General features: G+C 44.1%; 1 protein-coding gene across 9 annotated transcripts in view; it reads left to right on the top strand.

Moving 5' to 3' along the window:
* The window catches only part of LOC135898392 (thrombospondin type-1 domain-containing protein 7A-like), an 818,428-nt gene that overhangs the window by 216,383 nt on the left and 574,196 nt on the right, over positions 1-27,849 (top strand). The gene's annotated exons all lie outside the window — the stretch shown is intronic.

The following is a 27,849-nucleotide window of genomic DNA, read 5'->3' as shown; positions in this document are numbered from 1 at the left end:
CCTTTCATTTCATTTACTCCTCATTATCTCGCTTATAGAGTAGCACGCCAACCCGGTCGCTAGGCTGTGCCCTTCAGATATCGTTAGCCATTCGTTCGCTGCGCCCTAATCTCATTGCGGCTGTCATCTGTGGGAATCGATCCCGCAACCTACCTTGTGCTCAGCAGCAGAACGTCACAGCCACTGAGCCATCGCAGAGGATATGCACGCCACACGAAATATAAACGTTGTAATCGTTGGGGCTGGGGTGTGACGAGATGTTCAAGTGAAGCTTCCTTTTCTCTGTTTTGTTTTATTTATTTGCGCTACCGAATTGCGCAGTTAATTCCTAGCTAGTTAATGGAAAACTATCAAACATAGATATTGTCTAGCAAACGAATTGTTTGCCAACACTGGGTAGACGCGGATAAAATTTGTCATTGTTTAGCCAACTACTGCAAACGTATATAGGTAATGCAAGCCTCTTAGCTAATCTGACATTGCTGTTGCCGTGCAAATATTTTCAAGCTATGTTAGCTGATGTTGTTGGTTGACTGTCTTATTGACTGACTATGAGCTTTAACAAGCGAGAGCAGCACGTTGATTTTGAGAGCCGCCGTAGTAGGCGGCTCGTGAGTAATCGCGTTCACTTTTCTTTCTTTGCCTTATTGTACGCACGACAGATTCGCAGGCGTTTTCGCATTGCGCCTGCATAGAAATGCGCATTCACGGCAAGGAATTGAAATTCTAACTCTCCTCTGTGGCGCAGCGTCATTGCGAGGCTACCTGTACGTAGCGCGTCTCTCGTGTGCATAACTGCTGACGTCACCTCGCCTTACGTCCCTCGTTACCTATTGCGGGGATCTTCAAGCAAGCAATAATACCCCTCAGAATGAGCCTGTGTGTATTGCGGTATGGTTCTCTTTCAGATCTACCTTGCTATGCGAACTATCATTGCGTGGCCGGCATTTTTTTTAGCCGTTCGTAATTTCACCACGGTTACGCACTGTCTACTCAAGGTGTGACGTAGGCGAAGCGGAAGGCGCAGAGCTTACGTAAGTGTAGCATGCGTAGATGCGATGGTTGTCTAACCAGTTTTTGCACACTACTCTGAAGTACCTCCATTGAAAACATTCACTCAATTGTTATTTCATTAGCACGATTGACAGCTCGGCTGGCTCATTGGGTCGTAGCTGGATGACGCAAGCAGGGGATGAAAGCAAAAGCCTCCCACAGCCATTCAACCGAGTATGACCAACGTTACAGCCCTTTTATTTGTGAGCTCCTATGGGGTTGGTTTATGGAGCGCGAGAGAGGGAAAAAAACAACTTTCCAGTATCAGTGATGCTATGGGTTCTTGCGTTATGAACTCAAGCAGCGAAAAACTAATATCCGTAGCTCTACTGTTTTTACCGCGTTGATAAAATGCTATGTTGTCCGTGCCTTTCTTCATCGCACGAGTTTGCCCTTCGTTCGTTTTATCGTGTCAGGATTTTTCGAAGCACGCCTAATTTATTAAAGCCACGAGCTCGCACACCAGAGAGAAAGACCATCCTGCCGTCCTCGTTCACTTTTTTTTGAAGCTTATACTGTTGAACATGAAAAAAAAAAAATTAATAGAGGATGGGGCCAGGTGAAATGAACCGCCTCGTTTCCTGCGGATCGAACAACCCAGGCGAGCTTAAATGGCCATCTTCGTGCAGGTGTACCGCCACGCCACTATAGCCGTCACTACGGCACTCCAGCTAATTTGGTTTACCCTCCCCCTCACGCGTTACGCTGGTTGAGAGAAATAACGAGAAAAAAAAGTGCGAAGAAAATCAAGTCGACGAAGTTGGGTTGAATCTTGGTGTCTTATTTCATTGTTTCGCTACGTTTCTATTTCTTAACTTTCGCTTCATTCATTGCTTTTCTTTCTATTAGTTACTTTCTGAGCCGAGTGAGTTAGTATTATCTCGACAGATTTTTGTTGATACCGGCCCATCTGTGCAGTTTGCTTTCTTGATTTCTTGCTTGCTTGCTGCGAATGTCTGCGTTTAGCATTTGCCCATTTTTTTTTTGAAAAACATACTGCCTCGCGCTTAGTCGTCATCTAAAAGAAAAAAAGGTTTCATAATAGTATTCGATTATTACAACTTTATCAGCAAACTTCTCCGTTCACCCGAAACATGTTTTTTTGCGTTTGGGGTTTTCTTCTCTCCACAGTTCACGTTTATTGGCTGCGCTCAATCTCTCTACACCTAATATTGATATCGTAATGGCGTGCGTGTCCATTTCTTGTTGTTTATTTCGCTCCCGCGTGAAATTCCCCGGTGCATTGATATTGTCTTTTTTGAGGCAGTGCTCGAAGGTGGCTTGTGGAGTCGCTTGATACGGTGAACAAAGTCTGCAATAATAATATGTCTGCGCACCCGAAAATGAATTATCTGGCCGGTATACGCAGTCTTGTCGCTGCACACACGTTTAAGTTTCGTGGTCCCCTTTTCATCGGTTGATAACGTGCTGGTGCCATGAGCACAGTAGTATTTACTATGTCAATATCTATTGAAGTGGTCTGCGCTGGACGCATGAAAGAAGACGAAGGAAGGTGCTAGGAGAGAAGTGAGAAGGAAGAAGTTGGAATAAAATGGCGGACGACACCCGTCTCACTTAGATGATGTCATTTCTGTTGCCGTTCTAGTTAGGAACGCTACATTTTGGCGCAGTCGACAGTTTTCGAAGACCAGCGATGTGGGTGACGTTTTTCGTCGACCAGGCGTCATCAGAGTCTGTTGTGTTCACCCGATACCAAGTGCACGGTGAGCCAGCGACGGACCTTCCTCTTGAAGTTAGTTCTACCGCGCTGATCAACGTGGTACTGCAACAAGCTGCAATCAGCCGCCAAGCCCTCGTGCAAACAGGATCGGTGACAGTGAATCTACAACTGCAGACACTGAGCGAACTCGTTCTGGAACCCATACGACGTGGCACCCTCAAAGAGGAAACGCCTGCCGGGAAGGTGAGCCTAGACTTGAGTGTTATGGAACTGCAAAGGAACATTATACAACAGATCGAAATAATGAGAACTTTCGTCCAAGCGCTTAGTCGAGAGCAGTCAGCACGAAGTATTGTTGAACCAGATGTTTTTGAAGGAAAATCGCAAAATGCACACTACTGGCTGTGTTTTTTCGAGTACGCCTGTGACAAGAATCTGTGGCACTCCGACGACACAAAGATTTTGCATATGCGCCGCTATTTGGGCGGTATAGCCAGAAAATGGTATGACGTGCAACTCATAGATTATGGAACAACATGTTGGGAACTGTGGAAAAGCAACTTTTTAGGGGCTTTCGAAGGCAACGCAGTAGAAAGATGGGATGCGGCACTGCGGTTCAGTTATACAGGTGGCTCTCTGCTTGAGTACTGTCTTGAGAAGCGTCGCCTGTTGTATTCTGCAGAACCGAAGCTGTCGTCTTCTGCTGTTGTAGCTTTGATAACGCAAGGGTTGTGTATCGAGATCCGTTGTCATGTCCAGCTCAAAGGTCCAAGAACGTTTGATGACCTTCTGAACTTTCTACAGACCTCAGTGCCAAGAATTACATCGAGAAGACAGCCAGATGGTAGAACAGAGCAACTTGATTCCAATCTAGAGTCGTTGCCGTCAACTGAATGTGAACACAGCTTCATAAACAAATCTCTGGGAAGCGTAAATCATGACTGTGAGGATGGTGAAGAACCAATTACCGCAGTTCACGGCAACCTACTTCCACATAATCTGTCTACCGTGCATCACAAGCCCCAGAAAAAGAGCTTCAGTGAGACAGTATATTTGGTGTCGTCAAGCTTATTGTACGCCCCCATTAAGGTAGATGGCATTGAAGTGAAGGCTCTCGTTGACAGTGGAGCTTCGGTATCTATTATCAACAAGACTCGAGTGGATGCCAGTCGTCTGCACGCTGGTAGAACATTGCGTGTCCAAGCCTACGATGGGTCAGTGACCATGCATAGCGAATGGGTAACCCTGGCTATTGAATTTCAAGGAAATGCTATTACCAGTGACGTATTGGCCATTCCCAATGTCACCTACGATTTTCTTTTGTCCCGTCCAGACATGAAAAAACTTAAGATGAACCTCTATTGGGATGACAAGGTAATGGCCGAAGACACGATAAGAACAGAAGACCCTGGTGAAGAACCTAGTGTATCAAGGCTAATTTTTCACCACGAAGACATCAAGACTAAGTACCCAGAGCTTATATGCATAGGAAGCTACCCTCCAGCAATGAAATCCCATGTCGTTCCTTTCGAGCTCGCAGATAAAACAGTGGTTCGTAGAACCCCCTATAATATGTCCAGAGATAAAAAGGTGTGGCTGAAAAAGGAGTTGCAAGAAATGTTAGACGCAGGTATCATCCGGCCTTCTGTATCCCCATTTGCTTCTCCTATCACTATTGCACCTAAAGAAGACGGGACATTCTGCCTCTGCACAGACTACCGGGCTCTCAATCGTCAAACTGAATTGATACCTTATCCAATGCCGAGAATCGACGACATCATTGACGAAACCGGTGGTTGCCATTGGTTTTCACGAATAGATCTCTGCAAGGGCTTTTGGCAGATTCCACTAAGTGAAGAAACGAAGAAGTACACCGCGTTCATAACCCCATTTGACTTGTTTGAGTACAACCGCCTACCATTTGGTTGGAAAAACTCCCCTGCGTGGTTTCAGAAGATTATGACGGACATTCTGAAACCTTACCTGGGCACATTTTGCAATGTGTACATCGACGACATCATCATCTACTCAAAGACAAAGGACGAACACCGTAGTCATCTTTCAAAAGTTCTTCATGCCCTCAGTCTTGCCCAACTCAAAGTCAACTTCAAGAAAAGTGCGTTCTTTCAAGATACCGTAGTATTTCTTGGCAGGGTGTTTGATGGACAGACTAAAAGCACCAAGCAAGAATCGGTAGAGAGAATCTCCAAGCTGGTAAAGCCTTATGATGTGCACTCCCTGCGCGTTTTTCTTGGCCTTGCAGGACACTTCCGGGCGTTTATCAAAGACTACGCACTGAGAACAAGGTGCCTCACACGTTTAACTCAGAAAGACGTGCCTTTTCATTGGGACGAGAAGTGCGAAGCTGTCTATCGTGAGCTTGTAAAACTAATATCGTCGGACCCCATCTTGCGAATACCGGATTTTTCCTTGCCTTTCGTGCTGAACACGGACGCATCACATTATGCTACCGGTGCAGTTCTATACCAGAAGCCATCCAAACAAGCTGATCAAACCAAACACTACGTCGTGGGGTACTACAGCTATACCCTGAAACCCGCCGAAATCAATTACTGTACCACAGAAAAGGAAGCTCTGGCCGTCTTAAAAGCTGTGCAGTACTTTCGTACTTACCTGGAAGGTGCCAAATTCATACTTTTCACGGACCATCAAGCATTGACTCAACTTCTGAGCATGGCCCAGCCAAGAGGCCGCATTGCTAGATGGGTGAACTATCTGCAACAATTTGATTTCGTAATTTCGCACCGTCCTGGCCCACTCCTCACTGACGCTGACGCACTATCAAGATTACTTGTACAGGAATCAAGCAATATTCCAGATACAATCAATCATATTAAGCTATGGGAAGGTACAGAAGAGCTCCAGTTTATCAATGGAAGGTATCACGTACCACCAACTATGATTCCAAGGATTCTTCATCTATACCACGACACCCCTGAATCGGGTGGACATGATGGCTTCTGGCGCACTTATAAGAAATTGCTCATGAGATTCACATGGCCGGGCATGAAAAACGACATCAGCCATTACATCCGCACATGCCACCTCTGCCAGGTGAACAAAGTTAAATTCAAGCAATCGACAGACGTTATGACAAACCCTGAATATTCAAGCATCCCGTTCGAAGTAATTCATTTGGACTTCGCGGAGCTCAAAAAGAAGGGGGAAGGAGTCAAGCGAACGCAAGCTTTCTTGCTCTCCAGAGATGAGTGCACACGGACGATTGCGGCTAAAGCTGGCAAAGAAGACGCAAACAGCGTAATAGACCTCCTCAAAGCTGAGTGTTTTAAACACACAAAGACGCTCGTCTGCGACAACGGGCCGGCTTTTCGGAGTGCCAAATTATCAAAGTGGGCCCAGGAGCACGGCATCATGATAAAGTATTCTTCTCCATACCACCCGGCAGCAAACGGCCTAGCGGAACGTGCCATACGAGACATCAAACAGTATCTGAAGATGTATCCAGACTTTGCCGGTGGCTGGAAGTGCTGTCTCGAGGCCGCTGTGAAGCATCACGACAGATCATACACCACAAGTTTAGGCTGCAGCCCTCATTTTGTAACTTCGGGTACAGCGCCCATACTTCCTGCAGATCGTGAGCTAGGTCTCCTAGAGAACCTCGAACTTGCGGAAGTAAGGAAAACTGTCAAAGAACAGGAGATCTACAAGCGCCGCATGAAGCGAAACTTTGATAAAAGGCACAGTAGCCAGATACCGGACATACAGCCTGGAGACTATGTCCTTGTAAGGAAAGGAGCTGTGCCCTCAAATTCAAAATATTGCGGACCATTTCAAGTTATTAAGACTGCATGCCAGCATGGAATATTGAAGAATGTCTGGTACGCCGGAGCCTCGGGCCAAACGGAGTGCGCCGCTATTGGAAACGTATTCAAGTATTACCCCAGGAGGTGTAATTAAAAGAAATCCGGAAGAGTGAAGTGGTCTGCGCTGGACGCATGAAAGAAGACGAAGGAAGGTGCTAGGAGAGAAGTGAGAAGGAAGAAGTTGGAATAAAATGGCGGACGACACCCGTCTCACTTAGATGATGTCATTTCTGTTGCCGTTCTAGTTAGGAACGCTACATCTATCACCCGCTTTTCTTGTTGAATTTGCAAGGTCGGTAACTCTAGTGTCTCTACCCCAGTTAATGGTGTCGACTTTCCTCGGCGTGTGTAGATGACGGTGACAGCGTCTCTTTAGTCACTGGATTACGAATATTTTACTGCTTATGAGAAACATTGCTGCGTTTATAGGGTATGTGTTTGTAAGGTGGTAGGCTTGTTGCTGAATGCTTCCGATATAGCAGCTTTGATAGTGTTTCAAACGGTTGCTAAGAGGCATCAATCGCCTAAACAACTTTAGCAATTTTAGGCCGGCAGATGCTTTTAAGAAAGTGCCCACATGAGCCGTTACGGTTAATTACAACATGCTTAGCTCTGATTTCACTTTTTTGCCACATGATTTTGTTCGTGAGCACAACTCACTCACATTTGTGTATTTCGTTCTCCTAAAGACATCACTTACTGATGGCGCACTAGATGTTGTTATTTGCGGTGACCTCTACTATTTATCGCAAGAAAGTGAAAGAGAAAAACACGTACGGAAGGCAAGGAAAAACGTTAGAGACACTGCAGATTTAAATTAATGACTCGATATGAGCATAAAATAGCTAATGGATAACAGAATAAACGTAGTCCCCTACGCTTATTTTGAAACACGACAGGTTCGGTAGCGTTAACGTCTCGGTGTGAAAACTTACGAGCCCGAATTGAGCCAAAGCGAGCTAAGAGCACCAGACCAGGAGACAGCTGTGACAGCGAGTGAGCCGACACACGAATTCCGGTGGGGATTTACCGGCGGTGCAGCGGTCCCTCCAGGGCGGCGACCGATTTGTGCCAGACTCTGATGCAAGCACTGTGTTCTCTTTTTCTGTCTCTTTTTTCTTATCCGTCCCCAGTGTACTCTCGCCCTCTTAAGATGGGCAGCGCTACCGATCCAGTAAAAGCCCTGCAGGCTGTCCACTTAACAGTTTCAGGATCTTGCCCGATTCTTTTGTTTGGTTCGCGCGCTCTGGTCTGAACATTCCTCCAGCCCATTCTACTACTACGTTGAAACAAACGGTCTTGCAGAAGAAGGCCGTGCGAAAAAGGTGATAATTTTTCTGGCGACTGCCGGACACAGTGCACCGTCACTACGAAACACCTCTTTCTTGTTTACGTGGTTGTTTGGAAGCGTGAGGCAGATTTAGATAAACGAGCACATTATATTTTCTAGGTCTCGCTGAGATTGCAGGGAAGGTGGTGTAGCAGGTGCCCCAAATTGACTGCTCACAAAAGCAGGTATCTCTGAACGTGCATTATGGTTTCTTTGAGAGGGACTAGCAGAGGCCGTCTAAAGGCACGAAGATGTCCTAAATATTTTGAATTAAAGAACAATGCAGGTGAATAAAGAAACTGCACGGAGGCGTGAGGAACTACATTTGAAAGCCTTTCGGTAGTATGCCGGGCGTAAAAATCCGCTCATTTGCGGGAACAAATGCAAACGGGAAAATTAATGAGGCTGTCGCCAACGACATGTTTCAACGAAGCATCCATAGGAGGAGGTCTTTGTAACCTTGGTTTCGAATTTACATTCGGCGCAAGCATGGCACACTCAGGTTTACTCCGGAGTACGCGGTTTGTTGCCTGGAGGAACAAATATCTGTAGAGAAGTGGCCGCGCAGAACGTTATATCCATGTGGTGAACTGAATGAAGATACCTTTCTTTTCTTTCTGATTGCGAATGACATTTCAAACATTATTTCTACTTTTTACATTCTTTTAATAGCGCGCCCTGCTTTATTTTCTTTTTCTATCCCTACTGCGCCCCTCTGTATTATTTGTCATTGTTTTACTTAGGTCCTTGAGAGAGGTCATCTTGTTCTTTCATTTTCCTTTCCTTGCTTTTTTTCTATCTTCAAATTCTGTTTTTCTCCTTTTCTTTTTTGAGCATAAGCAGGCGTTATCACGCTTCCGGTGACGCTTGCGATGCATATAAGTTTTCAAATCAAATAATATACCGGTCGAATAATAACTTGTCCGCGCTCCATGACCCCACTTTTTTCCTTCTGAACTTCCAGTACTGTCCTAATACCTATAATTTTAAGATTACCGCCAACCCGAACACAGAGTATTTTAACGCGCTAGCCTGAAGGGCCCAGTGTCGCAGAAAATCTGGTGTCGGACGTCGTTTCGGCGAAAACGATTTTCGGACCACCCATACCCAGGCCCTCTACGTGGCGCAAGGAAATTGCCAAACCAATTGAATTTCTCAATCTAAAATGCGTAGAAAAATCGTAAAGTACGACTTACACACAACCTACCAACATGGTAGCGTCAGATTGAAATTCGACTATGCGGGAAAACATAATTCTGTTACGCGAAAATTCAAAGAAATATATTTTCCAGCGTTTCTATCAATCATAGACGATGCACGGTGTCCGCCATTTGCGCGCGCCGGCGCGCTAGTATCTTGGGGGGCCATGGAGCATCGCGCCTGATTCCTTGCAATACCTCCGGATGGCGCTCGCCTCCACTGCATCGCGGCCCACGCAGGAGGCCGCGTTTCTACCAGAAGCCCACTTTCGTGCATAGCGTTCGCGGCCAGCGTTTCCCGGTAAACATTACGGTTACATATGCTCCAATTGCCGGGAAGCGGGAGAAGCAGTCAGGGATCTTTGGATACTATCGCGTTCCATTCTTAAAGACGATGTTTAAGCATCCTCGAAATTCTTTACTTACGCGGACATTTCTGTTAACCGGCATGGTTCAGAACCGAAAACACGGCATTTCCGTATAGGGGAGCCATTTTAAACGAACCCTTTGGGCCAACAGGTAACGCGGAAATCTTCGCATCAAGTAAATGAAAGCAATACTTAAGCGAAATGAAATCAAGATAGCAAATACACGAAGGATTCGTGCAGCTAGGTCACTCTCGCTATAAGTATTGATAACAAGGGGAAGAATGGAAGAAGGAAAGGCAGGGAGGTTAACGAATGAGTTCAGTTTGCTACCCTACACGTGAGGAGGCGAATGGGGAGTGAAAGAGAGAGAGAGAGAGAAAACATGAGTCTATAGCGCACTTGCACATGTACTAAGCTAGGTGCAGCATGTCTACAGTCGGGCACTCAAGTCTGTTGCCTTCAGTTAGTGCTAAGAAGCGCTCGAACTGCTTTCTGGGCTAATGAACTGTTGAGGCCAGGCTCCCAAAATCTTTGCTTCTGTAAATGGCCAGTCATCCAGTCTATTCAAGTATTGATATGGGTCCAATATTAATTATGCGATAAATTTAGGACGTTGAGTGACATTGGCACAAGCAGAAGAGCTGTTCTACTAATTGATGAGGCCTGGCTTTGCACAAAAGACGAGGATTTGAGCTGTGCCTCGAAGATCTGTTGCATCAGCAGTGCAGCTAACTATTTATCGCAGTACAATGTTCTAGTTTTCGGGCACAGCCATGGCATAGAAAAATAAAACCGACGACATTATGCTTCACGCCACAAATACACAGAATCTTAGGCTTTCCAACAATTTCAACATAGCCCCCACGGCGTTGCGTCATTGCGGCGTTTTAAGGCAGCCGCCATATTGTTCGTTTTTTCCGATATCGACAGCTAGAAGGCTTTCAGTGACTCCTCATTGGGTAAGGGGAGCGGGCGTCTAAATCAATGTGGCCCAATATACTTCGGTTCTGAAATCTTAAGAAGGAAAAGACATAAAAAAAACGTTTGTTCATGAGGACGGCCCTCACATTTGTTTCGTAGAACTTAATCTCTGATTACTTTTTACTGCTTGTCTTGTTCCATAGTGATTGAAAAGTAAATCCTTATTTTATCACCGGGAACATTGCAACAACGTTGCGCAAACCAGTGCAATCTACCTGCAAGGTTTGTTAGGAACGCAGACAAGGTGAAAGTAGTGCAGGAGAGGATGACGTAATAGAATCAGTTTTCTGACAACCGTGAGTCCTCACGTTCGACGCGATATCCCAAGTATAGAGAAAACTAAATGAGATCCCGAAAGCAATTTTGTTAGGAGGGTAAGCCAAGTTGTCAGAAAGAGAAATCGTGATTTGAAATTATGAAGCGGCCTTAGCCCTTTGTTTGTGAAGCGGCGGTGCTATCAAGGCGTTCTGCGGCATGTTTATACAGGACAGAATCTATCTGTGCGAAAGAGCAAGTGCTGACGACCGGGAACCAGCTGCGGCCCCCAGGGCGAAGGTCGATCGCCACTCGGAACGAAATCAGGACAGTTTACGAGCAGAGAGAAAAAAATAGTAAAAGAACGTACGTTTATGAAGCTATGCGGCAGATAAATTGAAGCAAAGTTGAAAGAAAGAGCTTATCTTTCAGTTCAGAAGCAAAAGTTTTTCTAACTCACTTCCGACGCGTTTATAAGTCGACTGTCTGACCGGAATACCCGAGCGCGTTGTACAAAACATTCTACACGAACCGCTTATTTAGGTCGCGACGCAATTGTTTTGCTTCTGTGGTAGTTTTTTACGCGTGAGTTGACTTTTCAACATATTCGATCCCCAGAGACTGGGGCCTCCAAAAACGAGAAACAAATCGAAGGCGCGAGAAGTGCGTTAGGTCAAAATAAATGCTGCCACCACTCGGTAAAGAATAAGGACTGGTCGATGTTAGGCAGGCACCTAATGCTTTTGAGTAAGCTGCCTTACCATTTTCTTAAAGTGAGTTCTGATTAGTGATAAAATAGTGGAGAGAACTGCACGTTGCTTAAAAGGCGAAGAATTACGCCTAAGGTAGCAAAATGTCTCCTCGGGGACACAGGCTGTCAATAACTGAAAGTGATTTTAAAGGCCACCCGCAGTGGTTGCTCAGTAGCTATGGTGTTGGGCGGCTGAGCACGAGGTCGCGGGATCGAATCCCGGCCATGGCGGCCGCATTTCGATGGGGGTGAAATGCGAAAACACCCGTGTACTTAGCTTTAGGTGCACGTTAAAGAACCCCAGGTGGTCGAAATTTCCGGAGTCCTCCACTACGGCGTGCCTCATAATCAAATCGTGGTTTTAGCACGCAAAACCCCATAATTTAATTTTAATTTTAAAGGTCAGAATATTAGAAATCCACTGCACAGAAAAGTGGAGTAGAAAGAATAAAAACTTAATGCGGCCATTTCCAAGTGAGTAGAGCTCTGCAAAGGACTAGAAAAAGAAAAAAAGTAGGAGAGTCCTTTTCCCTTACTCTCAGTCTAGGGTAGTAAACCGGATGCTTGTCAGGTTCACCTCCCTTCCTTTCATCTCCTTGCTTTCTCTCTCTCTCCTTCTCTGAGGGACCCTAATGGCAAACATACCCCGAGCTGTATTAGTAAATTATCATTCTACAATAGTAAAAAAGCCACTTTTTAGTGAGAAGGACAGAAAAGAAGCAAGAATAAGAGACGGGTGGCGACGCCGCCTGAAGGTTTTCGCAACATCTAGCCATGACGTCATGAATTTTCACGGTGTCTGTTCGGGTAAAAGTAATTTTCTAACCCCAAAGATAAACGACACTGTATTCTAACACAGCAAAAGACTGAACGTGGCAGAACTGAAGACTTGGCCATAACCGACTTAAAATCTGTAGTTTCGCCCAAAGGGTGAAACATTGAAGGCGTAGTGTCGCACTTGAACTCCTCGGACGGTGTTCTAACTACACGCGGGTGCGACTATACGCGGGTGCGCTGAAATTTCTGGTACTTTTAAAAGATTTAGCACGTCGTGTAGGGTATGTAATGACATTGCACAGGCGCCACTTCGGTACCCGTAAAGAACGGCACCCGTGAAGCTACGTCGCTTTCAGAATATCAGCACTGCACGCTGAACTACTGATATTGTTTTATAGTTTTAATAGTCTGAGAAGATTTAAGATAAAAAGGCATGTCCTGTGAATGCTCCATGACTTTTGTTTGCGGCCTGCAATTCTAGAAAAAAACGATTTGGGGAGTAGTTCAGTCAAGAACGTAAGACCTGGTTTGAGCAACTTTGGTGGTTAGATAGTATAACATCTAGGTCGTATATACGCCAAACATAAACATACAGCATACATGTTCCTAAATACATGCGGACATCACGGCGACGCCGTCACCGAAAGGTTGTCTGGTGTATCCATATACTTGCTATCACAACATTACGAGAAAGTACTCTGAAATAAGGGTGTCAGTCAGACGTACACCGCCGCTGGGGTTTCGCCATGAAATTGAAGGTGTGTAACTTTGATCTTCATTTTCTGTTCGAATAAGCAACCTATTGGCTTGAAATTAACCAAGGTAACGATTAAAATAATTATTTATCAACCTACACTTATTATGCGTTTACCTTTCGTGTACCTTCTAGAGAGTGTTTTTGAAGCAGGGAAGATCTGACAAATGCCTGTGCTGCTTTACGAGTTGTTATATAAGTAAGCTGCGTCACACATAACGTCATCCTTACTGCCCCCTATAAACAAAAATAATTTCAAAACAAGACTAGTTGAAGCAGTCTGAAACTACATTTTGAGGGAGTCATCTTCTCCATTTGTCAGAGCAAAGTGACTTTTATCTTCTCTACGAGGGTCAGCCAACGTACAAGGGTGCTGTTCCAGTGGCGTTGCTGTCTCGTATTTCTTGGCGACTACTTTTCCTTTCTTTTGGGGCCGGGGGGAGGGGGGGAAGGGACTACTTGCCGACTTATGGCTTTGAAGGTAGCTCGCGGCGAAGTGAAGTTTGCCGCACGGAGTGGGAAACTTTAATAGCGCCATGTTTTAGAGTTCTGACAAACCTGTGGGAGCTTACGAAGAATTTGTAAACGGGATAACTGAAGACTGCAAGACACGTACGAACGTGCTCAAGCTGCCAAGGTCGCGTTCGACTACTGATACCGAGTACGAAAGGCTTCGCGCTTTACACAGCAGAACAGAAAGACGTGCTCGCAGAACGCTCTCCCAGGAAGACATTCGTATAGTAAGGTGTACGTTAAAGCACATCCTGTGCCATTTTACAAGCAAGCGAGAAATAAGTGGAGGTCATTTTTCCCAAAGCTTGACCCAGAGAAACCACTCACAAGTATATAGAGCACCGTGCGCAGCCTATAAACTGCGCCAACTCCAACGTATTTTGCTGCGTCGCCCTTGAACAAAGCATTGACAACATTTATGCAGTGGAGAAATTCTGTTTCATATCAGCGACGACTGTGTCGGTGACAAGCTTCGTCCGATACGCTCCTTGTAGACGAGTGTTTCACCAAGGCGGAGCTATTGGCCACGCCGTCCTCGGTGAAAAAGTCATCATCGTCAGGCCCCGATGGCGTAAGCTACGCCATGGTCTCGCTGTAAAAGCTAATGCTCAGCTCCTCGACATAGATAAGAATTCACGGAAGGCTGATCGCCTGGAAACAACTTGAAAATGTGCTCTTGTCATACAGGTTTTGATGCCTGGCAAGTGGTCATTGCATAACTTAATTGCATTGGCAGAATAATGAAGAAGGTGATTCTGCTGCGTCTTGACTGGATAATGATGAACAGGAATGTATATTGTTCGCAGATGACAGAAGTCAGGAAAGGCAGCATTGATAACAATATTACCATTGCTAATTATGTCAGGCGCAGCAAAGCTGTATGCCAAGTCACGATAGCTGTAGCTGTCGACAAATATGTTAAGTTGCTTCGAAAATGACTTTCTATAACGTGATTTATTATTCAGTGTTAAAAAAAGGCGGTGAAAATTGGCTGTACGGCACGTGGGCTCTGTGACCGCAGTAAGTGAATCTTCATCTTCACTTACGAAGCCCGTACGTTGCGGTTAATTACATCGAGGGAAGCAAGGTTCACATTGTGCTTCACAGTGGTCACAGGCTTCACATGTTTCACATTGGGCAATCCTTACCGATCAGTGGTGCGTGGAAGCACGCTTGCAAAATTTCGCATCTCCCCTATCGGCACTTTGGTTATGCACAAAATGTTTCCGCATTTTATGCAGCCGTACATCAGGGGATCAATACTACACAGAACTAAATGCGGTACCTTCATTGAAGGGCAATGGCGCGTACCACGAATAGCACAGCCAGAGTGTGTGGGTACTTGGGAAAGCACTCGAGCACTCTAGAGCGTGCTCCTGTATGTGCTGCGAGCCGATTCGTGTTGTTTGTCCACTAGCACTTGTGCCCGTACTGTCAATCACCAGAACTGTCTCAACGTAAGGTGCTCCTTCTGCGCTGATTGCCAGTGCGGCTGATGTCCACTCTATTGTTGCGAGGCTTTTTCTTCCTCGGGACATTCGACAGACAGGCTGAAGGTGGGTACTTGTGCACTTCATTAGGGACGACCTCGCTGTTAGCAACATTGTTTCCCGTCCGAGTCAGCACAAAGCCAATATATGTAGAATAAAAACACCCGCACTGAATACATTTTCAGCGTTGACGGCAATTGGCTTATCTCGGCACTTTTCGCTTGATGATGTTTGCCTATGTGTATGTGAGCGTGGAGCTTCGTGAAGACTCACAAGGCTTTGAAATCAGGCAACTCTAGTGGTTATTTCTATGATGGAATGAAATTAAAGAACCTTAAGAGCAAGCTTTCGGCCAATTATTAAAGAAAGAGATGCACACATAGGCTAGAACGTTCGTGTATCTCTTTCCTATACAGTGCTCAGCAACGTGGACAGCAACAAGGATTGTATACGTGAATAAATTTTATGACATGAAGGGGGACAGTCTTTTGCGTCATCGTTTTGGTTGTCGTTCGTTTTGTTCGCTTATATTGAATTATATTAATCGCCCACGGCGTCTCAGTGATACATTACCAATGTTGCCTGCATCATGACGTTGTATTTTTTGTGTCCATTCAGAGGCTCGATGGAGTAATAGGAAACAAGTGTTTCAAACTTCTTGAAGTGATCTCCCAGCAAGACCTACGTATTTATAATCTTATCTACGTTGCCGATGCTGCGGTCGATTGCACACTCGTTGGAGGAAAACGGACGACTTCTACCATACTGATCCCATGAGTGACTTTCGCAAGGTGCTTGATTTTGATAAACTGAACATGCTTCTAGGCTCGACTTGACGTTTGTTGCATGCGCTACTGCTTCAAAATGCAGTTGTAGGCGATGCATACCCTAGCATAATGTGTGACATCACTTGAACTGTGTTCGGACGTTCGCAGACGTATTCTGTTCTCCATGTTTACTACCACGTCCACGTTGAACTTACGCTGTAGGTCGTTCCTATAAATTTGCACGACCTGCTTAAACATTGCATTAGGCTCTTACAGTGCATCGAACGCAGTGAAAGCACTGTGCATCTTCTTCCCCCCTGCACCAGCATCAAGGCAGTGCAGCGAGGCCTAGGCCCTCCCGGTGCTTTATGCGGACGTAACGATATGAGAAGAAGCGAAATAAGCTTAAGGATATTTATATATATGGAGATATAGGCATGAAATAGTATTTTAGGGGATACCGGGGCATTGTAGGATTCCACGCACCACAGCAGCCGATGCAGCTGCATGACAAGCAGATTGAAAATATTATGATTTCCTTCCCAACCTCGGGGAATATATTGCTGTGCATCTTAAAAGCAACATCATTCAAAATATGCAGAATAACTCGGTTTGACCCAAAGTCCAAAAGTTTCGATGTTTTCATGTTGAGCCTCTTATTGAATTCAACATTCGTTTACCTTTAGATAGAAACATAGAAACCCTTATTCATCGCTTACGCCTGGCCACCGCCCTTACAAAAGACTTCTTACATAAAATTGACTGCGATGAAATTCCACGGTGTGGTTGTGGCTTTGCTGGCGAAGACATGTATCGCCTTCTTGTAGAATGCCCCCATCATGACACACGAAGAGGGCAACATAAATCCTCCTTAATTAATTTAGGTAGTAAACCTCTCAGTTTGAATAAATTATTAGGGCCTTGGCCAACAAAGCAATGCAAAAGTGCGCTTTAATAGTATGAAAAACATTTCTGCAAGATTGCTGCCTAATTGGCTGTTATTAACACGCAGAGAAAAATGTTTTAAGGTAATCCTTTATTTTTATAGACATATTATCAAATTGTACATAGCAGATTATTGTGGTTAGCATTGTTGCTTGAGTGTTTATTTGTTACTAACGCCATTGTTTCGTATTATTTCTTTGAGTTCGTCATTGTGATCTCATTGTGTTATATTGAATTGCATGTTATGGCACAACATTGTTGCAACTTTGTTGCAACTATTTTGCGTATTGTTTTAATGTTTCATGTTGCGATTGTATTTTGTGTGTACCACAATATCCAAGAGACGAGGAGTAGCCGGCGCCGCCTTTGTGCGCCAACATCTCCTTATATCATGTTAAAAAAAAAAAGAAAGGAAAACGAAATAAAAAAAATGATGTAAGCACGCACTCACCGACTAAAACTGCAGTCTCGCTAGTGCTAAAGGGAGCGATGTTTGATATTTCCGGATTCCTTAGTTATCAGAGAAAAGTGCAATATTCTTAAAAATGCGGCAAAACATTTGGTGCATCCTGCGCACTACGTCGACTAGGCGGTCTGCGATCCTCTGAGAGGCCGTGTTGATTTTACCAATTTTTGGGTTTCCCGCAGCGGGTACTTCACACTTCGTAACATTTAAAAGATCATGATGTGCTGGTTTTCAATGTTATTATAGTGCAAGATGATAAAAGAAAAGCTTCGACGACGAGGCAAGCCGTGCTTTCCTTCGCTTTTTGTTAGAAACCAGGTTTCCCGAGGCTTGAGCTAGTCCCTTACTGATTCTTTGCTGGCAAACGCAGCATAAGTTTATTTGTAAACTCGAACAGTGATTACAAAAGTAATTACCCCTGAAAACACGCGCGAAGCGCTGTAATTAGCGAGTAGCGCTGTTGTTGTGAATTAAGCGCGCTGCTTAATGGTTTTACGATCAAGTCGCGTCATGCATCATTAACGGCTTCGAAACACGGAAGAAGCAATGAATGCTTCGCTCCCATCAGATATAAACGTTGATCTGTCACTGTAAACGAGTCGACAGAGTTTCCACACCGGTCTCACTCGTCTGAATCAATCAGATTTATGTTGCACGCAAAGTAACGCTTTGTAAAAAACTTACACGCAGCTAAACCGAATAACATCCGTGGAAATGGCTATTGACGCATTTGGGCCAAGAGATCATTTATTTAGGCATTGCAACAGTTTTGTTCTTTAATGGATGATCTCATTCCTTCATACAAACACAAATTCCCTATTTTAATTCATAAATCCCAACTGCTTAACGGTAAACTACATATACAAAGACAATAAATTACTGTTAAATTGTAATTTCTTGGTTTGATTTTATCCAGATTGTGCGAATAAATGTATGTTTAAAATGCCATAAAACCGCAGCGTTCGGAATCGTGATCCGCAAGGTGAACACTGCTTTTGGGAAAGATTGAAAGCTTAGTGCGTACGGCTTCCTTTCCATCTTCGTGCTTCATTCCCATAAATGAAGGTCTTTCCCTTTGATATTTGAAAACGTAGGCTCACTTGATTTCTGCAGTCAAAAAGTCCTAAAAGTGCGACGAATTTTAGTTCGGAAAGCAACGACATACGAAGCACTCACTGGCATGCGAAGAGACAAGAGCGCGGCAAGAGCTGCTTTTTTTTTTATTGATATGATATAAGGAGATGTTGGCGCGCAATTTAAGGCGCCGGCTACTCCTTATCTCTTGGGTGGTTCCGTCATACATCATTCAGGGTTCACGGTTACATATCAAATAATCATTTCACACAAGCACCAGGACTTATAAAGCAACGTTTCCACAGGAAGACTATGGCAAATGTCTCCACACCTATGTAGTCGAAAGTCTCAAAAGTAGAAACGATACTGTCGCCTAATAACACTTTTTCTAGTCAGCGGATCAGCGGGTACATACAGTATACATGGCAAATGTCTCCACACTTATGTAGTCGAAAGTATCAAAAGTACAAACGATACTGTTGCCTAATAGCACATTGTCTAGTCAGCGGGTGGTATATACATCGTGTAAACAATCATTCACAGTCACAACAAAGCAGTCAACATAACATAATTCCCAAACAGATGGATATATAAAGTCACATTGAAATGAACAGAGCAATGAAAGCACTAATAGCGTCCAGCGATGCCGCTGTCTTCAAAGAAAGTCTTTAGTGCTTTTAAAGCGCTCTTCTGCAAGGCCGTTGTTGGCCAAGGGCCCAAAAGTTTCCTTAAACTGAAAGGTCTGCGGTCTAATTTACTTAGCGCTGATTTAAGTCGGCATCTTGGTGTGTCGTGATGTGGGCAATCTAGAAGGAGGTGATATATATCTTCATCTACAAATCCGCAATCACATTCGGGGGTTTCCGCTCGGCCAATTCTGTGTAAGAAATGCTTTGTGTAGGCAGTGCCTAGCCTTAATCGATGAATAAGCGTTTCCATAGTTCTATCTAATGACAATGAAAATTTGAATTCAATAAATGGATCAATATGATATAAGTCAGAGCTCTTAGAATTCTGGTCAAACCAAGTGTTTCTAGACATGTTGAAAGACGTTGTCCTTATAACGCAGCGTAATTCATTCTTTGATATTGGGAGCGGAGCCGTATCATCTTTCAGGTGCGCTTGTCGTGCTGCTTCATCAGCTGCTGTGTTGCCAGGAATGTTGCAATGCCCTGGTATCCACTGGAATGCTATTGCATGTTTTGCTTCGCTTGCCTTTGTGAGGTATTTAAGTGTTTCATATATTACACTGTCGCTGAATGTTTTCCCCTTTGTGCTGCAGAGTGATGTTAGTGCCGCCTGTGAATCGCTGAAAATTACCCATTTTTGCGCTTCTGCTACTGCCAATATAAATTTTACCGCACATAGGATTGCGAACAGTTCAGCCGTTGTGGACGAAGTCGCACGAGATAACTTAAATGATTCTTGTTTGTTGAGGTGCGGTATAATGAATGATGAAGTTGAAGAGGTTGCTGTACTGGAGCCGTCTGTATAGACGTGTGTGTATCCTGAATACCGCATATATATCTGGTATAGTGCTAGTTGTTGAGCAGCTTGAATGAACATGTCTCTTTTGCTGAATATCCCTTCTACTGATAATTCAATTTTTGGAACTGCAAGCAGCCATGGAGGATATTCGATGTCTGAGTTCCAAAATTCATTTTCTGGCAATATGTGAAGATTTTCTTGAATTTCTATATGAACATAACTTCTATCTCGATTCATTATGTCTAAAGCCAATGGGTGGTTTTTATGCTGGGTTTGAAGGCGGAAATAATGCCGGCATGTTTCTGTAGTTCGCATAACTGGAAATGGTGATTGGCGAGCCTCAGCTATTACAAGAGAACTCGAACTCGCTCGTGGAACTCCTAGACACAGGCGTAGTCCTCTAGCTAAAAGTCTTTGAAGTCTCTCTTCTGACGTGTGCGAAAGTCCGTGTAAGATGGGCGCGGAATATGCAATTTTTTGTCGTATTAATGCATTGTAAACAGTCAGCATGGACGATACTGATCCGCCCCATGATGTGCCTGCAAGTCTGCGAAGTACAGTCACTATGGCATTGACCTCGTTTTCGAGTTTTTTTAAGTGGGGTGCCCAGGATAGCTGCCTATCAAGTATTATGCCAAGAAATCGACGCTGTGTGACAATCGTTAGAGGGTGTCCTTCCAGATTAAGAGTGAAATTTTTTAACACCTTCCGAGTGAAGGGCAATACAGCAGTCTTTGCATGTGATAGTACCATTCCTCTTTCTCTCAAAAATTGGTTGATGATATTTATGCCGTCTTGCAATGCCATCTGGAGTAGTTGAGCTTTAGACCCAGATGTCCAAATACACACATCATCTGCATACAGTGAAAACTTTAACTGTGATGGCAGTCTTCGCGTTAAATCAGCCATGACGCAGTTAAAAAGGAAGGGGCTGAGTACGCTTCCCTGTGGTACTCCCTGTTTGACAATATGTTCAGAACTCTTTCCTTCACCCGTCTGAACAAATATTTTGCGACCTGATAAAAATTCCGAAATCCATCGCAAGGACCGGCCAGACAAACCAAGTTCCAACATGCTTAGCAGAACATGAACGTGACTAACGGTGTCAAATGCCCTCTTGATGTCTAGGAATACTGCTATCGTCATGTTTCCACGTGCACGCTCGTGCTCCACACAGGTTTCTATATCTAATATTCCATCCATTGTGCATCTATGTTTTCTAAAACCTACTAAGTAGTTGGACAACACCTTCGTTTCATTACACCACCATTGAAGTCGCGCGTCAATCATTTTCTCCATTACTTTGCATAAACAACTTGTCAAACTAACGGCGCGGAAGGATTCAAGGCACAAGGGCGTCTTACCAGGTTTTAAAATTGGTATGATTCGAGCGACTTTCCAAGAGTCAGGTACAGTTTCCTCTATCCATAAGTTATTATAGATGTCTAAGAGCGCATTTGTACCTGTCGGTCCGAGGTTTCTTAGCATATTGTACGTAATGCCGTCCGGCCCAGAGCTGCCTTGCCTTGTATGATATCAATGTAGTGCGCCTCACGTTTTAAGGACTGTGGTCACATGCCCTCTATTCGCTCGCGTATTACGGAGCGCCACATTTGGTCGCTGGGCGCAACCCCGAAGCGCAAGTCAACCATGCAACTGGCACAACTTCGGCACCGAGGTGAGCGAAATGGTACCTGAGCTCAAAGGCTGTGGCAGAAGTTCCCTCTTTCACTCCCCATTTCCCTCCCCACGTGTAGGGTAGCAAACTGGACTCAGTCTGGTTAACCTCCCTGCCTTTCCGTCTTCCCGTCTCTCTCTCTCTTCCTGCACAAAAGGCCACACGCCAAGGCGCGTTCGGAGATCGTTGTTCGAAACGTGCGTTCCGTTCGCGTTCAGTTTCGCCTCACGCGATTGGCCTAGGCGGCGCCGAGTCGTCAGCCTCCGGCCGCAGCATTCACACGGAGCTATCTACGCGCACTTCGTCGGTGCTTGGATTGCGTCGTCTGGCACGTACCAGAGTAACTAGCAGACGCATTCTGTGTCTGCCCAGCACACACGCTGGGACGACTTACTTTAGCCTCTTCTCTGGCAACGATAAACATTAGTGTTCTCACAGGTCCCTATTTTGAATCCTCGGTCTCACCCATGCTGTGCTACAAGAATAGCACGCAGTGCAATGATGCAATTTGTGCACGACATAGGACTGCACTCAAGACCGTTAAGCAAGCTGTTACGTTAACAGACAGCATTAATCGCGCAATTATTCTTGTCGTTATCATCCTGCATGCCTCTTTCGTTATACCCTTCCGCCATTCCACGGCGCTCAGAAGGCGAGGCCGTCCTCTTGCATTTCTGTACGTAAAATTGTATCTTTCTTGCAGTTTGCAATTCCATCATTCTTTCTGCTTCATGGGCGCTGATTACCTTCCGGCCTTGACGTAAAATATTGTAGGAATTCGTTTAGTCAACGAAAAGCAACGCGACGAAAAACAAACGCAGAAACGTCCGCGTTGTCGTGAGCGGTAATTAGCTTTACTGCGAATATCAGCGTCGATTAGGCCGTGACCGTATCAAATCGGAGCGTTTCCTGCTCTTGAAGGCTTTGTCCTCGTTGGTTTTTTCTTATGTTATTTCTATTTTTCTGCAGGCGTCACGACACCGGCGAGCCAATTACAATCAAGCCTTGTCAGTGACTCAGCTGTTTGTTGCACGAAGTCACAATTACTTATCTTGAGTAATGGAGTTCTTTTTTTCTTCCTCTTGTAACGACTATTTTTTTTCTCTGGCCTTTTCTTTTCACATGAAAGAAAGGAAAAAGCCTTCTGAATATGTTCATGGAAGTTGCAAAGCCGACAACAAGACATATTCAATTAGGCCGAGATTACCGTTGCCTCGACAGGATATCGTGTTCCTTTATGTAACGACTGCTCATTATAACGGGCACGAAGGCAATCGTTGCGTCAGGTTTCTCTATAGCTCCTCGCATATAGCTCATGCGTTGTAATTCGTTGCTCAGTAGTGTCTTTATTTATTCACTATTTTCTGCCACTCTTATGTCGTTATGTAAAATACTCTTGTCATATTAAAGCCGAGTAATAGTTGTTTTTGTCTGTCTTACGCCTATTGTTCAGAACCAAGTGATGGAGTTCTAATTCCATCTCGAAAGCCAAATCTTAATACTCGCTTTTCATATTAAAGTGAAAGCTGTTTTGAGAAATTGATTTCTCAGATGGAGTGAGCAGAAAATTAAAAAAAGTCTTCCATTTTCAACACCCCTTCACCATAGCTGAGATCTGTATACTAAATATATTAAAAAGAAGGAGATGAATTACGTTTAAAATGATTACTAAGAAATGAAGTGTAACTAGTGAAACGGACTTTTCTGGTTAAACTTCGCGGGCTATTTGCTGATAGCAGAGCATTTGACCCACACGGTGGATATGCCTGCCGTTTCAAATAAGAATGGATCACATACATTTCGATGTGTATCTTCAAACACATCGCCAATTTCGAAACACCCGCCCTGGTTGCTTAGAGGCTATGGTGTTGGGCTCCTTGCTAAACACGAGGTCGCGGGATTGAATCCCGGGCACGACATCCGCCACCACGACGTGCCTCATAATCATAAAGTGGTTGTGGCACGCAAAACCCCATAACTTAAGTGAATTTCGAAACGTGGCCTCAAGGGGCAATGAAATTGCTGTGTTATAACTTTATGGTTAGAAGCTCGATATACCAAGCAGAATGATTGGATTGTGCAGTCAGTCTGCCTCAACCCGTTTGGTTTATAATTTGATCTGTCCCCGACGGTTTATGCATTATACATGTAACAGCGGAAACTTAATTTGTGGGGACAGGATATCGGCCATCATTTCTACCTGCGTCAAGCCATACTTCTCTCTTGCGAAGGTGTATGGAGAGCACGTTTCACTGTCGTCTACCTGAAGCAAAGTAACGTATTCGCACAACGTTGTTTCAATATACCTATGCATATGATGGATGCACGGCTATACGGAAACCCGAACGATTTATAAATCTCCGTGAAAGGGTGTCAATCAGTTTGCGGTAGGGTGACGACGACACGCTACCAAATTTTTTTCTTGAAGAGGAAAAATCCTTAGTATAGGGCAGCTTCTGGGAGAAATCATAAGAAGGGAAACATTTGCCGTTGGTTAGTCTTTCTTTTTCTTTTGTCATTGACTATATAACGATAGATCACCAGATAGAGTAGGCATGAACCTTGTTGCAGAAATTTTCATGACGACGACCCATGCGCATGGTTTACGGTTCGCTTCACTTCTGATATCTAATGTCGCCTTCCCAAGAATGAATTGTTCTCTTTCTGAACTGTAATCTGCTTGTTATCAATCAATCAATCAATCAATCAATCAATCAATCAATCAATCAATCAATCAATCAATCAATCAATCAATCAATCAATCAATCAATCAATCAATCAATCAATCAATCAATCAATCAATCAATCAATCAATCAATCGAAATTTATCACTGTTTTTTATTGCCAGCACTTTCGTTGGGGGAAACCCAGGCGAAAAGCTGCTCAAGGGAGCTTCATGGTGCCTGAGCACCCGTAAGCACAGCACTAAAATAAAAAATTTCACAGTTGTATAATTCTTAGAAGAAAGGAAAAATAAACACTCAATTTATGTGTTGAAAATAGAGAGAGAGAACAAACATGTACAAACATAATATGGGCACTGTTTAGAGCACAAACTTGCAAGTGAACATGTTAGCACAAGGAAAACGATATGAACGGTATAAAAAATAATTGATTATAAGATATGAGTTTGACGTAGTAGTTCTGCGCAATCCCGCAAGATGAAGATAAGTAATTAATAAAGGGAAAATCAGACATCCACCCATTCCTACTTCTCTCCTTGAGAATTACTTCTCTCCACCTTGCGGGTTTCCGCATAACTACTACGTCAAACACTTACCTTTGCTTCATGTGTTGTCGACAAATTCGACTTCGCCCTGCCATCTGCTAGCCGCCTGGTTAGCTCAGATGGTAGAGCGGTTGCCCCGGAAAGGCTGTGGTCCCGGATTCGAGTCCCGGACCAGGACGAATTTTTCTTCAACTCTGCGGCTTTTCTTTCGAGGAAACCGTATGGGTTTGCTTTGTAGCAATTGCTACGAATAGGTAGATGTCTGATTTTTCCTTTATTAAGATATGAACTTTGCGAGCCATGCACACTCTTGTCCATATGCTATATTGCGCATTTACAGTGTGCTCAAAATATAGCTGGGCTGAAGCTTCTGTATAGTATTGAACTAGTAGGTTTGGTGCAAATAACAGAGAAAGGATTAGAACATATAGATTAGTAAACTTACAGTTGTGCGTTAGTAGGGCATTTTGTTTCTATCCTTGCCGTGCATTTATGATGTACGTAATATGTAAGGTGCCCATAACGTAAGCAATGAATTATAGTCCGGACTACTCATTCAAGTAGAGAGCAGAAATCGGTATAGTGGTTTTTTTTCGTTAATTTTTACATTGTGCATAATGCGATACATCTTTTCCTTCATCACAGGTGAGTACCTCGCTTCAAAGCGTCAAGGGCTAGGAGCTGTCGGTGCCAATTGAAGAGAGAGCCAGCGAGAAACATTCTTTATTGGAATACTAGACATGTTTGCTTGGCCCACTAGACAAACATGCTACTTCCGATGACGAAGGTGACGTACTGAATGAAAGATTCGCAGATAGTGAACACAGAAATACACAATCACGCACAATAACAAGTAACTATAGTTACTTTTTATTGTGCGTGATTGTGTATATCTGCCCGGGCTAGTGTCACCAGAGAAAACTGAGAACGCCTTCGTCGCGCGCGAAGCGCTACCCATGCTGGTCCAAGGTCCAAGTAAACGGTGAAACTCAAACGAGCTATCACGTAAGTTTAAGACATATTTTAGTGCAGCTCATAAAGCCGTATAGGGCTGGCATACAGTGTCTATTACAGTCAAGTGGTTAATGCTTCATGAATATTAACATATCCACCATATCATTAAAGCTTTTATCTCGCTCGCTCTGTCTTCATGAGTACTCCTGCGTATATTTGACTGTAGAAAATAAGTAGTTACCTTCAACATCTTTTTCTTTCGGTCTCACAAATTTAAAAGTCGAGCTTGTGTGCAACTATTCATGTTTGGTGGCGCGTGCTACTGCGGGAGTTTCGAAAATCCTGAAACTTTAAAAGGACTTCCGGAGGCACATAAATTTTTTTAGAAAAGAAAGAAATGCAATACGTCTAAAGCAAAATTTCTGGCGTTCGCATAGGGCTGGCTGCACCTGTTTCTCAGCTTGAGGTAATGAGCGGCGCTTACGCGCAGCCGCGTAATGCATTATTCAAAAGGCATTAGCCATTGTTTGACAGAATAGGAAGTAAACAAAAGGTTCCGGCGAAATGTGTTACCGGAAAGCATGTGTTAATTGCCATTGATGAAGAAACTTAATTGCATCGTTAATCAGCCTTCGTAGCCTGCATGCTCATGGAACATCTGCGCCTCAAAACGAGCCAAAATTATTTGAAGCCTCAAACGAGCGTTAGCGAAGGTATTTTCCACACTCCCCGGAGTATGACGTATCTGTCTCTATTTATTTAAATTTTATTTGCAGTAAAGATAATTATGGTTTGGTATAAACCTTTCGGGGCGGCAAGCTAAGTCTTTCTTTCATAAAATAAACGAGAAGATCACGTTTAGCTTCGAAAGGCACGCTTTGCATGAGCAGTTTACGGCAGATTACTTCTCCGTAATAACCCTAGCGGTTAATGCCTTCCTTCATATGCGAGAGCCCGGAAACAAAAGCTGCAGCCTTTAATCTTTTCAGATTTTCTTCCTTTAGTGCTTCTCACGTTAGTCACTTAGTCTTCTTGTATTTCTAGAATACTTATATATGCTAACGAGTAAACGGTATTGTTAATCCACTGGAAGAAAGTGAAAATGCATGGGTCCACGTAAAATAAGGCAGCGTTATAACAATAAGTTTATGTGGTGTGCCTAATCAAAACAAAGAGCCATCGTGCTTGCTTATGTTTTACCTAGGTTGTCATGTGCATCGAGTTCATAACTTTTCGAACCTATTCCGGCCCATGTTTATGCAACAGGGCCGCAGGCAACCTTTGAGCTACTCCCGTTGTTGTATATAACATGTTTCTCTTCGCTCTAAAAAATAAAATAAAAAAGAAAACGAAAACCTTGATGACTGGCGAGTAGATGTCAAAAATACTGTCCAGCACTCTCGGAACCCGCTGCCAATACCCTGGCTTCAGCTGGATAACCAAAGCAAGAAGGCGTAGCCCGTAGGGTGCTAAAAAATTGAAATGATAAAAATTTCGATCTACTCCAATCTGCTGTTTCGATTCCTGGTGCATTTGTAACAGCGGCTTAATTCAGACTTCGAAAGATATCTCTACTTGCTTAGAAACAAGCTACAGAGCAATAACACGTCGCACTTCCACGTAATTGCAAGTAAAAGGAGTTCATCGCTGTTTGCATTTTAATTTTTGAGCACTGCGCACTCCGCTCTTTCCATCCATGGCTTGTATTAGCGGTTACGTATGCTGCCACGAAATAGTAAATCGAAGCTTGCGAATCCTTAGCTATCGCAAAGAGTTGGTGGCGATTTCGACGAAATCGCTCGACATCGCATTGACGTATGAGTTCATCGTTACAGTAAACAAAGTATTTCTTACATTGCCTTCAGTTTAACTTTGTTACCCCAAAGACCATAATAAGAGGGACCGAACAGCACAAAAGGTGAAGTGGGATTAACTGTAGACGAGAGACGTCCGAGAGTCTACGCTTCCTCCCGTATTTCGCGTGTCTCGACCCCCCCCTCCCCCCCCCCCCTTGAACATGCCCCATCCAGCCCAGTTCATCGCACTCCTATATTCAGAATAAAGTTACAGGAGTGGTCAGCTGGTGGGGAAATTACAGGAGTGGTGAGCTATGCGCGAGCGCATAACGCCTGCTTTGCCGTTGACGAAGTTTCGTCAATTCCAAGCGGGAGCGATTGGCGACATCTCGTCCTCATAAGGCTTAATTCAGTGCTTGTCTCGTCTCTTCTTTGTGGATTGTCCTGGGTGTTCG

This window comes from Dermacentor albipictus, chromosome 4, assembly GCF_038994185.2.
Source record: "Dermacentor albipictus isolate Rhodes 1998 colony chromosome 4, USDA_Dalb.pri_finalv2, whole genome shotgun sequence".
NCBI lineage: Eukaryota > Metazoa > Arthropoda > Arachnida > Ixodida > Ixodidae > Dermacentor > Dermacentor albipictus.
The sequence above is the reverse complement of the archived record's forward strand: the minus strand, read 5'-3'. Positions and strand labels throughout refer to the sequence as shown.